The sequence below is a fragment of the Schistocerca gregaria genome, chromosome 3 (assembly GCF_023897955.1).
Source record: "Schistocerca gregaria isolate iqSchGreg1 chromosome 3, iqSchGreg1.2, whole genome shotgun sequence".
Classification (NCBI taxonomy): domain Eukaryota; kingdom Metazoa; phylum Arthropoda; class Insecta; order Orthoptera; family Acrididae; genus Schistocerca; species Schistocerca gregaria.
Window position 1 is genome coordinate 199548323 of NC_064922.1, and position 12680 is coordinate 199561002.

The window sequence follows — 12680 nt, forward strand, 5'->3', positions numbered from 1 at the left end:
ATATAAGCACCGAGGCAAGAGATTTGTTTCTTAACGACGTGCGTGTGGTAAATTTGGCAATGTGAACTATGGTGCTATTATTACCAAATGCGTCCAGTCAGGACTAATGTGTTGTTACTCTTTTCTTGTCTGCCGAAGGAGAAACGTCGGTAGATATCAATCGCAAAATGGAGCATGTCTGTCGAAAAAAACAGATGTAGAATGGTGCGCCATGTTCGGTGGTGGTGGTGGTGCCGATTCGACAGGAAACGCTAGTCCATTTCGGAGGCCAGCCTTAGAGACACTCGAGCACCCGCGCTGTGGTCCTGATCTCTCCCCATGTGACAATCACACCTTTGGTCCCTTAAAAAAGGCATTGAAGAGTAGACGATTCCTGTCGGAGGAGGACGTGCTGCAGGCAGTTACGAACTTCTTCGTGCAGCAGGAAACGGTATTTTCCCAAACGGTATGTTCAATCGGGTGCATCAGTGGGATGATTGCTTCAGTGCTCACAGCGATTTTGCCTCATTGGCATACCGATTCATCCATCCAATGGAAAAAAATTTGGTTGCCCTTTATATTATAACAGATTTTTTATATATTTGGGCATTGCGAATTAGTTACCTTACACTTTTCCTAGTTCACAAATTGTAGCACGTGTACTATACCTCCTTGTTTGTTTACCGATACTAAGTATTTATATCGTACAAAACGTGCTACAGTCCCTTCGAGTACAATTTGCTCAGGGGCACGTATGCCTGTAATACATTTATACTTGATACGAAAATTTCAGCAGTAGAGGTGAGTCGGCGATCTGTGACTTATACGTTGGCAGAGCAGGCGTCAACGTAAATTATTGCTTTTACCAGTCAGTGATCCTATTTTCAGGTTACAGATTGTTTTAAAACAATGGCAGCCATTTCCAGGTTACAGAAAATTTTAAAACTAGAGCAGAAACAGCTAGGCTAATTATTCATAATTTATTGTTCAGATCATACAGTGCAACCGGTTGTGTGAGTCTTTAATCGACTTACATAAATACACCTACAGTGGACTATTGGGCTTATCATACAGTTTTATATTTTGATAGTTTCAACACCTGTCATGTTAACATGTGTTATACTGTATGAAATGGTCAATAAGTTATGTATATTTTCAAGTTATTAGGTAGTAAAGGTAAAAGTGCACAAATACATTTGTCTTGCACAAATCTAGCCTGGGGCGTTGTGGAATGATGTTGCCAATTAAAATTCTAGTTCAATACTGAAACATGTTACTTCTGTGTAACCCGCACCCCCCTCGTAGTTGAAGTTAGCATACGTTTTGCCATCTTTGAAGTGAGCCCTCGAACTCACACTGTGACATTAATCTACCAGATTCAGTGTCTGGGGTAATATTTCAGGACTGTGTTCATAATCTTGTAAGAACACGCAGGTATATTTTCAGAACGGAAGAGTAGTATATAATTTATCTTATGATGTTTTAGTACTCGTGCTTACTGCTGCAGTGTTCTGTGCCCTATTACCACAAATTAGCATCAGTCAGTTTCTGAATTGTTTCAGCGAGTGTTTTTGTCTGTTAGTTTTGGTTAAAGGAACTTCTAACAACGCTGCGAATACTCTGTCAGAGTTTTCTCTCCACAGGCAACCCGTTCTTCTCGCTACGTCTTGTTTTGTAGCTTTAAAAACAAACTAAAATATATTGCAGTACTGTTGTCTCTTGCAGACACGTGTTTCAACTAGCGCTTTGTTGAAACTTCCTGGCAGATTAAAGCTGTGAGTACCGGGCGTCAGTCGTGCTTCGGCAGCTCAGTTGGTAGAGCACTTGCCCGCGAAAGGCAAAGGTCCAGAGTTCGAGTCTCGGTCGGGCACACAGTTTTAATCTGCCAGGAAGTTTCATATCAGCGCACACTCCGCTGCAGAGTGAAAATCTCATTCTGGTAGCGCTTTGTTGTTGCTGCGTTCTCACAGTTTCACTAGTTTGCTTAACCCCAGGGGGATCACACTCCAGCTGGTAACTGGTATATTTTACGTTCGTAGTTTTTTTGTGAATCGGTAATATATGGTTCACTCTCCTGGGAATGTACACTCTCGGAACTTTCAGAGTAAACTACACGGTCATGCACAAATTCTCCCTTGCAGAGACAGCCGCTGAAATTAGCTGGGCATCGCCCTGAAGCTTTCGCACTTATTAAATGAGCCTGTAACGAAACTTGCTGCTCTTCTTTGGATTCTCCTTATTTCCTATATTATTTCTATCTCGTACAGACACGAGAGTGTCGAGCAATAGTCAAGTACTGATCGAGGATTCTTCCAATGAATCTCAATTTTGCATCTGCATTACCCGCCGTTAAATTTATGTGATCGCCCCACTTTAAATCTCTCAGTAGGCACACTCCTAGATATTACATGGATGTGAGTGCGTCCTGTAATAGTTTTAAAACTTAACTCCTTCCGGACAGGCCATGACCGGGTGCCGTGTTATTCCCGGCCCACTGGCGTCGCTGGATGCGGACATGGAGGGGCATGTGGACAGCACAACGCTCTCCCGGCCGTATGTCAGTCTACGAGACCGGAGACGCTACTTCTTAATCAAGTACCTCCCAGTTTGCCTCAGAAGGACTGAGTTACCGGATGGTCACCCATCCAAATGCTAGCCCAGCCCAACAGTGCTTAACTTCTGTGTACTGCAATCGATTAATCGATGATAGGGCTTTCTGCCCATTTACGTACAAAACTTTATTTTATGTGGAGGGTCAACTGCCAAATCCTGCACCAAGCGTCAATGCTCTGGAGGTCTAATCTGCCATTCGCTACAATTATATAGCATTGCGGCTTTTCCATGACAAGCTTAAAAATTTTTGCAGCGTTATGCGTTAGATCATTTACGACGGCTATTCGGAAAGTAAGGTCTGATGAGTCACGAAATGGGAACCATAGTGAAAATCATTTTTATTTGGAACAGTTTGCTGCTGCACCTTCCAGCTACTTTTCTGCATAGTCACCGCTCCGGCTTAGACATTTTTTGTAGCATAGCACCAAATTTAAAATACCCTCGTCGTAGAAGGCAGCCGCCTGTGTGTTCCGCCACTTCTACGCTGGTCTGCAGATCGTTGTTTGTGTCAAAATGTTGTCTTCATAGCCAGCGGTTCATATGACCAGAGATGAACATCAGAGGGAGCCAAGTCCGGGCTGTATGCTGGGTGATCAAACATTTCCCGCCGCCCGGAGGGGTCGAGCAGTTCTAGGCGCTTCAGTCTGGAACCGCGCGACCACTACTGTCGCAGGTTCGAATCCTGCCTCGGGCATGGAGGTGTGTGATGTCCTTGGGTTACTTACGTTTAAGTAGTTCTAAGTTCTAGAGGACCTCCCATAGTGCTCACAGCCATCTGAACCATTTTTGAACATTTCCCATCGAAAACGCGGCACAGGCGTCCTCATTGCGCCTACAGTATGCGGCCGAGAATTATCGTGAAGAGTGATAGACATGACAGGTACGATACGTGGCGTTCCATGAAATCAAGTGAAACCCCCAGCGGGCACTCATACTCGTCGGGAGACATTCTTCTGGGCATCTTTACGTGCGCTTTACATGCTCAGGACTGAGAAGGGAGACGTGACGCCATCGGCAGGCATACTCAACTATCTGTGCAAAGCTTCATGAGATTTTCACTGTGGATTCTACAATGAAGAGCCAAATAAACTGGTACACGTGGATAATTTGTGTAGGGCCTCCGCGAGCAGGCAGAAGCGTCGCAACAAGGGAATTGACACAATGAATCCTGCAGGGCTGTCCATAAATCTGTAAGAGTACAAGGTGGTAAGAGCACGTTGCAAGGCATCCAAGATATGCTCAATAATGTTCATGTCCAGGGAGTTTGGTGGCCAGCGGATGTGTTTAAACTCAGAAGAGTGTTCCAGGAGCCAGTCTGTAGTAATTATGCGCGTGTGGAGAGTCGGATTTTTCTGCTGAAATTGCCCAAGTCCGTTGGAACGCACAATGAACATGAATGGACGCAGGTGAGCAGACAGGATGCTTAGATACGCGTCATATGTCAGAGTCGTTTATAGACGTATCAGGGGTCTCATCTCACTCCAATTACACACGCCCCAAGCCACTACGGAGACTCCACCAGCTTGAACAGCCTCACCCCCTCCCCCTAACCCCCCACCCAATGCATGGTCCACGGATTCGTAAGGTTGTCTTGATACCTTTACACGTCCATCCGCTCGATACAGTTTCAAACGATAGTCATCCGACCAGGCAACACGTCTCGTGTTAACGGGCCCAGGCGGGTCGTAAAGCTTGTGCCGTGCAGTCATCAAGGGCACACGAGTGGACCTTCGGTTCCGAAAGCCCATATCGATGATGTTTCATTGAATGGTTCGCTCGATGACACTTGTTAGTGGTCCAGGCTTGAAATCTGCAGCAATTTGCGGAAAGGTTGCACTTCTGTCACACTGAACGATTCTCTTCAGTCGTCGTTCGTCTCGTTCTTGATGATGTTCTGGCAGCACCGATGTCGGAGATTTGATGTTTCATTAGACTCCTGATGTTCACCGCACACTCGAGAAATGGTTCTACTGAAAAATCCCGACTTCATCGCTACCTCGGAGATGCTGGGCCCCATCGCTCGTGCGCCGACTGTAGTACCACGTCCAAACTTACTTAAATCATGATAACCTGCCATTGTAGCAGCAGTAACGGATCTAACAACTGCGCCAGACACTTGTGTCTTACATATACATAGCCGACCGCAGAGCCATACTCCACCTGTTTACATACCTCTGTATATGAATACACAAGCCTGTACCAGTTATTTTGGGTCTTTAGTGTATTTCGCGACCTACCGGACCTTGCTTTCCAAGTAGCCGTCCTATATACCGGTATGCTATGAAAAGTAATAATCCAGTAACGTTCCCCTGGAATACGCCGGAAGTCAGTTTTACGTCTGAAGATGTCTCTCTGTTGAGATTAAATGCTGTGTTCTAGAAACTCTTCAGTCCAGACACTCAATTGGTCTGATATTACGTACGCTCGCACTTTGTTCGATTGGTGGCAATGAGGAACTGTAATGAAATCCTTCCGGAAGTCGTGGAATACGGAATCAACCTGGTAACCGGTATTTAGTGGTTTCGGGATCTCGTGGACGAAAAGAACGAACTGAGTTCCACACGACCATTGTTTTCGGGACCAATGTTGATACCTACGAGGAGAATTACGGCCTCCAGAAATATCATAATACCCGAGCCTGGAAACTATTTCAAAAGTCTGCAAAACACCGATGTCAGAGATACAGGACTACAATTTTTGTGTCCGTTTCAGTATCATTCCCGGAAACGGTTTTACCATTGATTAGGAACGCTTTGCTCCTCCAAAGATCTACGGTACGCTGTCGAAACAAGTGGAGCAAATTCCTTTGCATTACTCTGTGTAGAATCGCTTTGTTATGCCGTTTCGTGCAATGGCCTATCCCCTTTTAAGCGATTTCAATTTCTTTTCTATTCTTTGCCCACTAATTTCGATACCAACCATAATGACGTTCGTGCGCCGATTTAAAGAAGGAACTACAGTGCGATCTTCCTCTGTAAAATAGTTTTGAAAAAGACATTTATTATTTCGGCCTTCCGTATGTCATCCTACGTTTCGATGTCTTTATAGTCACAGAGTATCTGGGCAGATTGCTTCGATCTGTTTACTTATTTAACGTAGGAACCAAATATATTAGAATTTAGAACTTTTTCCAGTTGATGGCGGGATGATGCAACAACCAGTAATGTTTGGACGAGATAAATAGTCCTGGCTGTAAAACTGGCTTTATTACTCAACACTTTGCCACAGCCTGGCCCGCTGTGAATCCCTCATCCACTGTATCTCATAAACAATTAAATACAATCATTGCGATACCTGGGAGCAAGATGATAAAGGAAAAGAGCAAAGAGCGATCCATGTTTGCAGACGAAAAGAAAATTATGAAAGTAATTCAAAATACTGAGCAGCTGCATCTGGATGACAGTTAGAAACTAGCATCGGATGCGATCAAGACTGCTTTTAAACAATTTTATCACAATAGCTGTGGGCCAGCTGTTTTAAGAGAGGATACACCGGCCTTAAGACATCCTTCCCAACCGCATCAGTGCATGCATCCGGGACAGAGGGGGTGCAACGTCATACTGACATGCAGATTCATGTTTCCAGGTTCTGGCAAATTTAAATTTAACATCACATACCACCGAAGCGAAGCGAAGAAGAATGGGTAGCTTTAGGAATGAAATGGTGAAGGCAGCAGAGGATCAAGTAGGTAAAAAGACGAGGGCTTGTATAAATCCTTGGGTAACAGAAGAAATACTGAATTTAATTAATAAAAAGGAGAAAATATAGAAACGCAGTAAATGAAGCAGGCAAAAAGGAATACAAACGTCTCAAAAATGAGATCGACAGCAAGTGAAAAACGGCTAAGCAGGGATCGCTAGAGGACAAATGTAAGGATGTAGAGGCTTATCTCACGAGGGATAAGATAGATACTGCCTAAGAAAATAAATCTCAATCATATAGGTAGAGCGATTGCGTATGTTAATACGCAATGGCTTGGTCTAATAAAAATGTAAGGGAATAGTCCGATGAAATTACTGAATAATATTGTAATGAAAATTGAGACGAAGATAAACGTTGTTCTATTAAATGATTTTGGTCCTAATAATGTTTTAAATTCATTGTGTTGGGTTAAATTTAGTTTATTCCAGATAATATTAATTCGTGATAGTGTAAGTCAAAATATTAATGGGATTAATAGTAATCCTAGGAATGTTTTAGTTCAATGTAATGATAAGTTGAAGATATTAGTTTATGGATCAAATGTTGAAAATAAGTTTGTTATCATTTTCAGGTTAGATTTTTTATGTCAGTTGTTCTGCTCATTGTAAGGTTCCTTGATTTCCCAGCGCTACCGATCGAACACCGTGTCATCCTCAGCCGATAAGTGTCGCTGGACTCGGATGTGGAGGGGCATGTGGTCAGCACACCGCTCTTTTGGCCGTTGTCAGTTTTTGTGACCGGAGCCGGCACTGCTCAGTTATGTATCTTCTCCATTGAACTCACAAGAACTGAGTGTACCCAACTTGCAACAGTGCTTGACAGACTCCTACGGTTATCCATCTACCTGTCACTCGAGCCCGACAGTGCTTAAGTTCTGTGTTCTGACGGGAATTCGTGTTACCACTGAGACAAGGTCGTTGACTTAGCAGTGCTCACTAGCCTTCTTTTATTCATTGTTGTTTCTTTGGATCTGCTCAAACAGTGTTTAAAGTAGTTACTGTTAAGATAACCGCAAGAACTTGTACTTAGAGTTTACTAGTGTTTTTTAATTCAAAGGTTTTTTTCTTTCGTTAAAATAGTGTTTAATGCTTTCAGTGATTGCCAAACTTATTTGTTCGTCAGTATTTGTATTTTATTAGAACAGCATTTAACACTTTCAGCACTTGCCAAACTTATTTTACTCATTGATGTTTGTATATTAGAAGGATAGCGTTTAATTATGCTTGTATGCGTGTGTATTGCAGGAGCGATTTGCCGCTATTTAATGCTTTATTTATCGAATAAAGGGGAAACCCAGAAAGGTATTGTATGCTTTGGTTAGTCTTGTGGCATTCACCGAATAAGTTTGTAAAGTTATCATACATATGTGGAAAAGGTATCTACTTTGGTAAGATAGCTGGACCGTGGACTTTACTAAATCCGCATTACTTACCATTAGCAGTTTTCTGAACTACCTACCTACGTAATTTGTTCATTTGCCGTTTCCACTCAGCGGGCTCAGCTGATACAGTCTGTATATTTGGTCGACTATAGTCGCAGTTCACTTACCTGTAACCTCCGAAATTAAGCGTTTGCCTTAATACGAGTTAAAGTTGATGTTTTCGTTTGTCATTGCGACGTAAAGCTCAGTCTCTTTATGAGCCCAATCAGCTTCCTGCCAGTGAGCCGTCCGTTGTGGCCGAGAGGTTCTAGGCGCCTCAGTCTGGAACCTCGCGACTCCTACAGTCGCAGGTTCGAATTCTGCCTTGGGCATGGACGTTTGTGATGTCCTTAGGTAAGTTAGGTTTAAGTAGTTCTGAAATTTAGGGGACTCCTGACCTCAGATGTTAAGTCCCATAGTCTTACCAACTGTAAAAACAGTTTGCACGACTGCACGCCTTTAATTGATTTATCCTGTTTCTGTCTATGTTATTCATGTTCATTGTAGTTTAATTCTGTTCACTTAAGATTGGTCAGTGTTGCCGTAAACTGGTCTTCATGACCAAGGCATCGTGCTCCTTAGTGAAATTTGAATGTAAAGTTTCATTACTTGAAATTATTTCGCTGTGGCAGACATTTATCGCTGGACCTTAAGCCATTTGTGTAATTGCTAAGAGTAGTAATTTGTTTGATCAAATGTTATTCTCGACGCGTAATTGATAAAGATCAACGCCGTATGTACAACAACAAAACTCCAAGCAACGTTATTACCTTCACAATTTCATCAGTTCTCAAACGTCTGTATCTGAACAAAATTTCTTCAATAATGGAGACAGTCTCTTCCAATTGGACATTTGTAAAAACAATTGTGTGAAATCTTATGGGACTTAACTGCTAAGGTCATCAGTCCCCATGCTTACACACTACTTAACCTATGTATCCTAAGGACAAAAACACACTCCCATGCCCGAGGGAGGACTTGAACCTCCGCCGAGGGATATTTGTATATAGGTTTGTTATGTCCCAAGAGAGTAGATTACGGACCGCCAGGAAAGATCTGCTGTGCAAAAGTTTTCCCAGCTCTTTTCTAATAGATATAGCAAATACTCATTGCCGATCAGTTTAAGCAAATAGCTTGAGATCTCCTCGCCTGGGTTCCCAATACCGTTAACAATGGGACGTATTGGGAAATACTTCTTATCGGTCTTAATTTGCACTTGCGTATTAGGGGCCTTCGGTTTCATTACCCTAAAACACTGGACTCTATCATGAGGAACGATAGGTCCTTATAATACAATTCAATAGGACCATTATAATTTTCACCATTCTCTTGGAACAACTGTAAGGTTTGTCAATGCGTACTTTTTATCAATGATAACCGCAGCATTTTCGTTACATGCTTGTACAATTCAGTCATTCTCCTTAGGGAGATTTTTGTTAATAGACGCCAAAATTATACGGCCCCTACTCCATAAGTTGATTTGCTTTGGAAGTGTCAGTTTCTCGGATATAAGAAAAGCGGAGGCACCGAGAGAAATTATAATATCTACTACCAAGGAGGTAGTAGCAGTTTCATCGAGACGAGGTTTGCTGCAATATTCAAGGCCTTTGTTGAGCATATTCAGTGGCTCATTATTGAATACAACTTATGTTAGGTCCACAAGACGCTCTGCAAAGGGTAAGTGGACCTTCAGCTTTCTAACATTTTGCTGGGATGTTCTCCAATAAATTTTTCTAACATTTTGAAGTATAAAATCTTGCGTAGCGATGTCCAATTGGCTACTTTCCTAAATACAGCAATTCAAATCCTAAACAGACCACCATACATGTCACATCCTGTCATCCCCATAAATATAATATGGATTACTCTTAGAGCCTTGATACATTAATCGCATTATGGTAGAGTCAATTAATAGCGAACTGGAAAATATAAAATATACAGCTTCTAATAATGGCTAAATCCTTCCATCATTAACAAGTTGTATAAGCTAAAGACAATCTAAATTACCATGGAGATGCCTACATCACTTTACCGCAGGATTATAAGTGTGCTACGTTCCCGTTTCTAGGTATCCTGTGTTACGCAATTGCCAAAGAATTTCCAATATCTTAATGTAAAAGTGGAATTGACCAGTTCTAATAATATTAAATAGCACTATATCCATAATGAGTGAGCCCGTAAAGAAATGTATGTGGCTTCTGCAGCATACAGGCTTTAGTGTAGGAGAGTAACGTAGCTATGGATGGTCCTGTATTGCCTAATAAGGTTATTAATAGGTGTCCAGCGATGATATTTGCAGCTAGTCCTAGTATCAGGATTAGCAAAATGAGTTCACCTGTTTAACATTAATTTAGCCATAATTGGATTTGGAATTACCTTATTAACTACAATTCAATGATAATGAGATGTAGTACGGGATGGAACATATCAAGGATTACATACAGGATTTGTATCTATTGGATTATGATGAGGAATAATTTTATTTATTGCTTCAGAAGTCTTATTCTTTGCATCATTCTTTTGAGCCTTCTTTAGCAGAAGACTATCACCAACAATTGAACTAGGAATATTATGACCTCCAATAGGAATTCAGCATTTCAATCCTATACAAATTCCATTACGTAATACAGCTATTCTTTTAGCTTCAGGAGTATCCGTAACATGAGCACACCACAGTCTTATAGAATCCAACCACACTCAGGCACTACAAGGCCTATTCTTCACAGTACTATTAGGATTATATTTCACAATACTTCAAGCATTTGAATACTGAGAAGCACCTTTCACTATTGCAGACGCTGTATATGGATCAACATACTTTGTTGCAACAGGTTTCCATGGACGCCATATATTTGTTGGAACAATCTTATCAACAACAATTTCGGATGGAAATTGAGTTTTAGTGAGCATTGGATAAATATTACGTCGCACAGATAGGTTGCAATTAGACTTGACAGGAAGCGCGGTCTTGGGTACACCTCGAACACAACCACGCTACCCAGTACAATGACGAATTGACAGTAAAATCAAAACCTAATATACGTTTGCTAACAAACGCGAATACGTGTCCAGAAAATTTGGGTAAACACAGGCTAGTACGAAAAGAGAGTACAAACGAACACCTTCGCTCGCAATGGGAAACTGGACGAACAACCACAAACACCAGCTAGACCCGAAAGGAACCGGGATGCCGTGGGTCACGCGTCAGCAAAGATCCAAGATCCAAATTACTGCCACTTACAAAAGGTTTCACCATATAGTCCAGAATACAGACACGCAACAGTTTCCCGAGCAGGTTCGCTTCCTCAAACGGTAAGGTAGCTGACAGTTAAACTGGAGTGGGCGTGATGGCGCCAATCATGCTCCACACTGCAGGCCGCCTCCTCCCATCTATGTTTGGTCCAACAGAGTGTCCACATGTCATCGGTAAACGCTGACACGCAACAGCCCAAGCCACTGCCAGGAATTCACTACCAAAGGCTTGGCGAGCACGCTTTTATATAGCCATCCATAGCGTCTTACGAGACCTCCTTCCGGTATCCGAGCAATGGGCACAGAGACACACAGGGTAGGCACAGTCGATTACCTAGCACCAACGACGCCGTGCACACAAGTCTCAATCCCTCTCAAGCGGTACATGTACGTGGCTACTCTGAAAATCGCAAATAAGTGCTTCGCAGAGGGTTCATCGAACCACGTTCGCACTGATTGTCCGCTATTCCACTCTCGAACAGCGCTCGAAAAAAAAAAAAAAACAAAAAAAAAACGAGCAGTGATTTTTAATTTATCATGATGATCGTATCCCCCCATGTTGCTCGGCGTCAACGATATATTTTCGCATTCGGAGGAAAAAGTTGGTGATTGAAATTTCGTGAGAAGATCCCGTCGCGACGAAAAACGGCTTTGTTTCAATTGTCTTGTCCTGTATTATGTCAGTGAAACTCTCTCCCCTATTTCTCGATAATATAGAATGTGCTACCCTTCTTTGGACTTCCTCGATGTACTCCACTAATCTTAGCTGGTAAGGCTCCCATACCTTTCAGCAGTACTCCAAAAATGGACGGAAAAGTATACTGTGGGCAATCTCTTTAGTAGATCAGTTGCAACTTCTAGGTGTTCCGCAAATAAAACGGAGTCTTAGGTTAGCCTTCCCCACATTATTTTCTAAGTATTCTTGGAAATTAAGTCACTCGTCACTGAAATTCCTAAGTATTTAGTTCAATTTATGATATTTAGAGTTGATTGCTTTACCGTGTAACCGAAGTTTTACGGGTTCTTTTTACCACTCATGTGGAGGGCTTCACACTTTAGGATTGATTTCCAATTTTCGCACCATAAAGGTATCTTATCTAAATCGTTCTGCAATTGGTTATGATCCTCTGATGACTTTACTAGACCCTAAACAACAGTGTGATCTGCAATGAGCATAAGATGGCTGTTCAGATTGTTTCCTAATTCGTTTATTTTTATAAAGAACAACAGAGGTCCTATAACTCTACCTTGTGGATCGCCAGAAATCACTCCTATTTTACTCAATGATTCTGTCATTTACTAAAATCTGTGACTTCTCTGACAGAAAATCACGATTGCAGTCATATAACTGAGACGATATTCACAAGCACACAGTTTAATTACAAGTCGCTTGTGAGGTACAGTCACAAGACTTCTGGAAATCTATAAATACGGACTCAAAATGAATTCCTTTGTTGATGGCATCCAACACATCGTGTGAGTAAAGAGCTAGCTGTGTTTCTCAAGAACGATGTTTTCTAAATCTGTGTTTGCTATATGTTCTTTTCGAGGTAACTTATAATGTTCGAACATAATATTTGTTTCGAAATCCTGCTGCTTATCGACGTTAATCACATGACCCTGTAATTTAATGGATTATTGCTGGGGCCTTTCTGGAATACAGACGTGACCTGTGTAACTTTCTAGTATTTGAGTTCGGATCTGTCGTCGTATA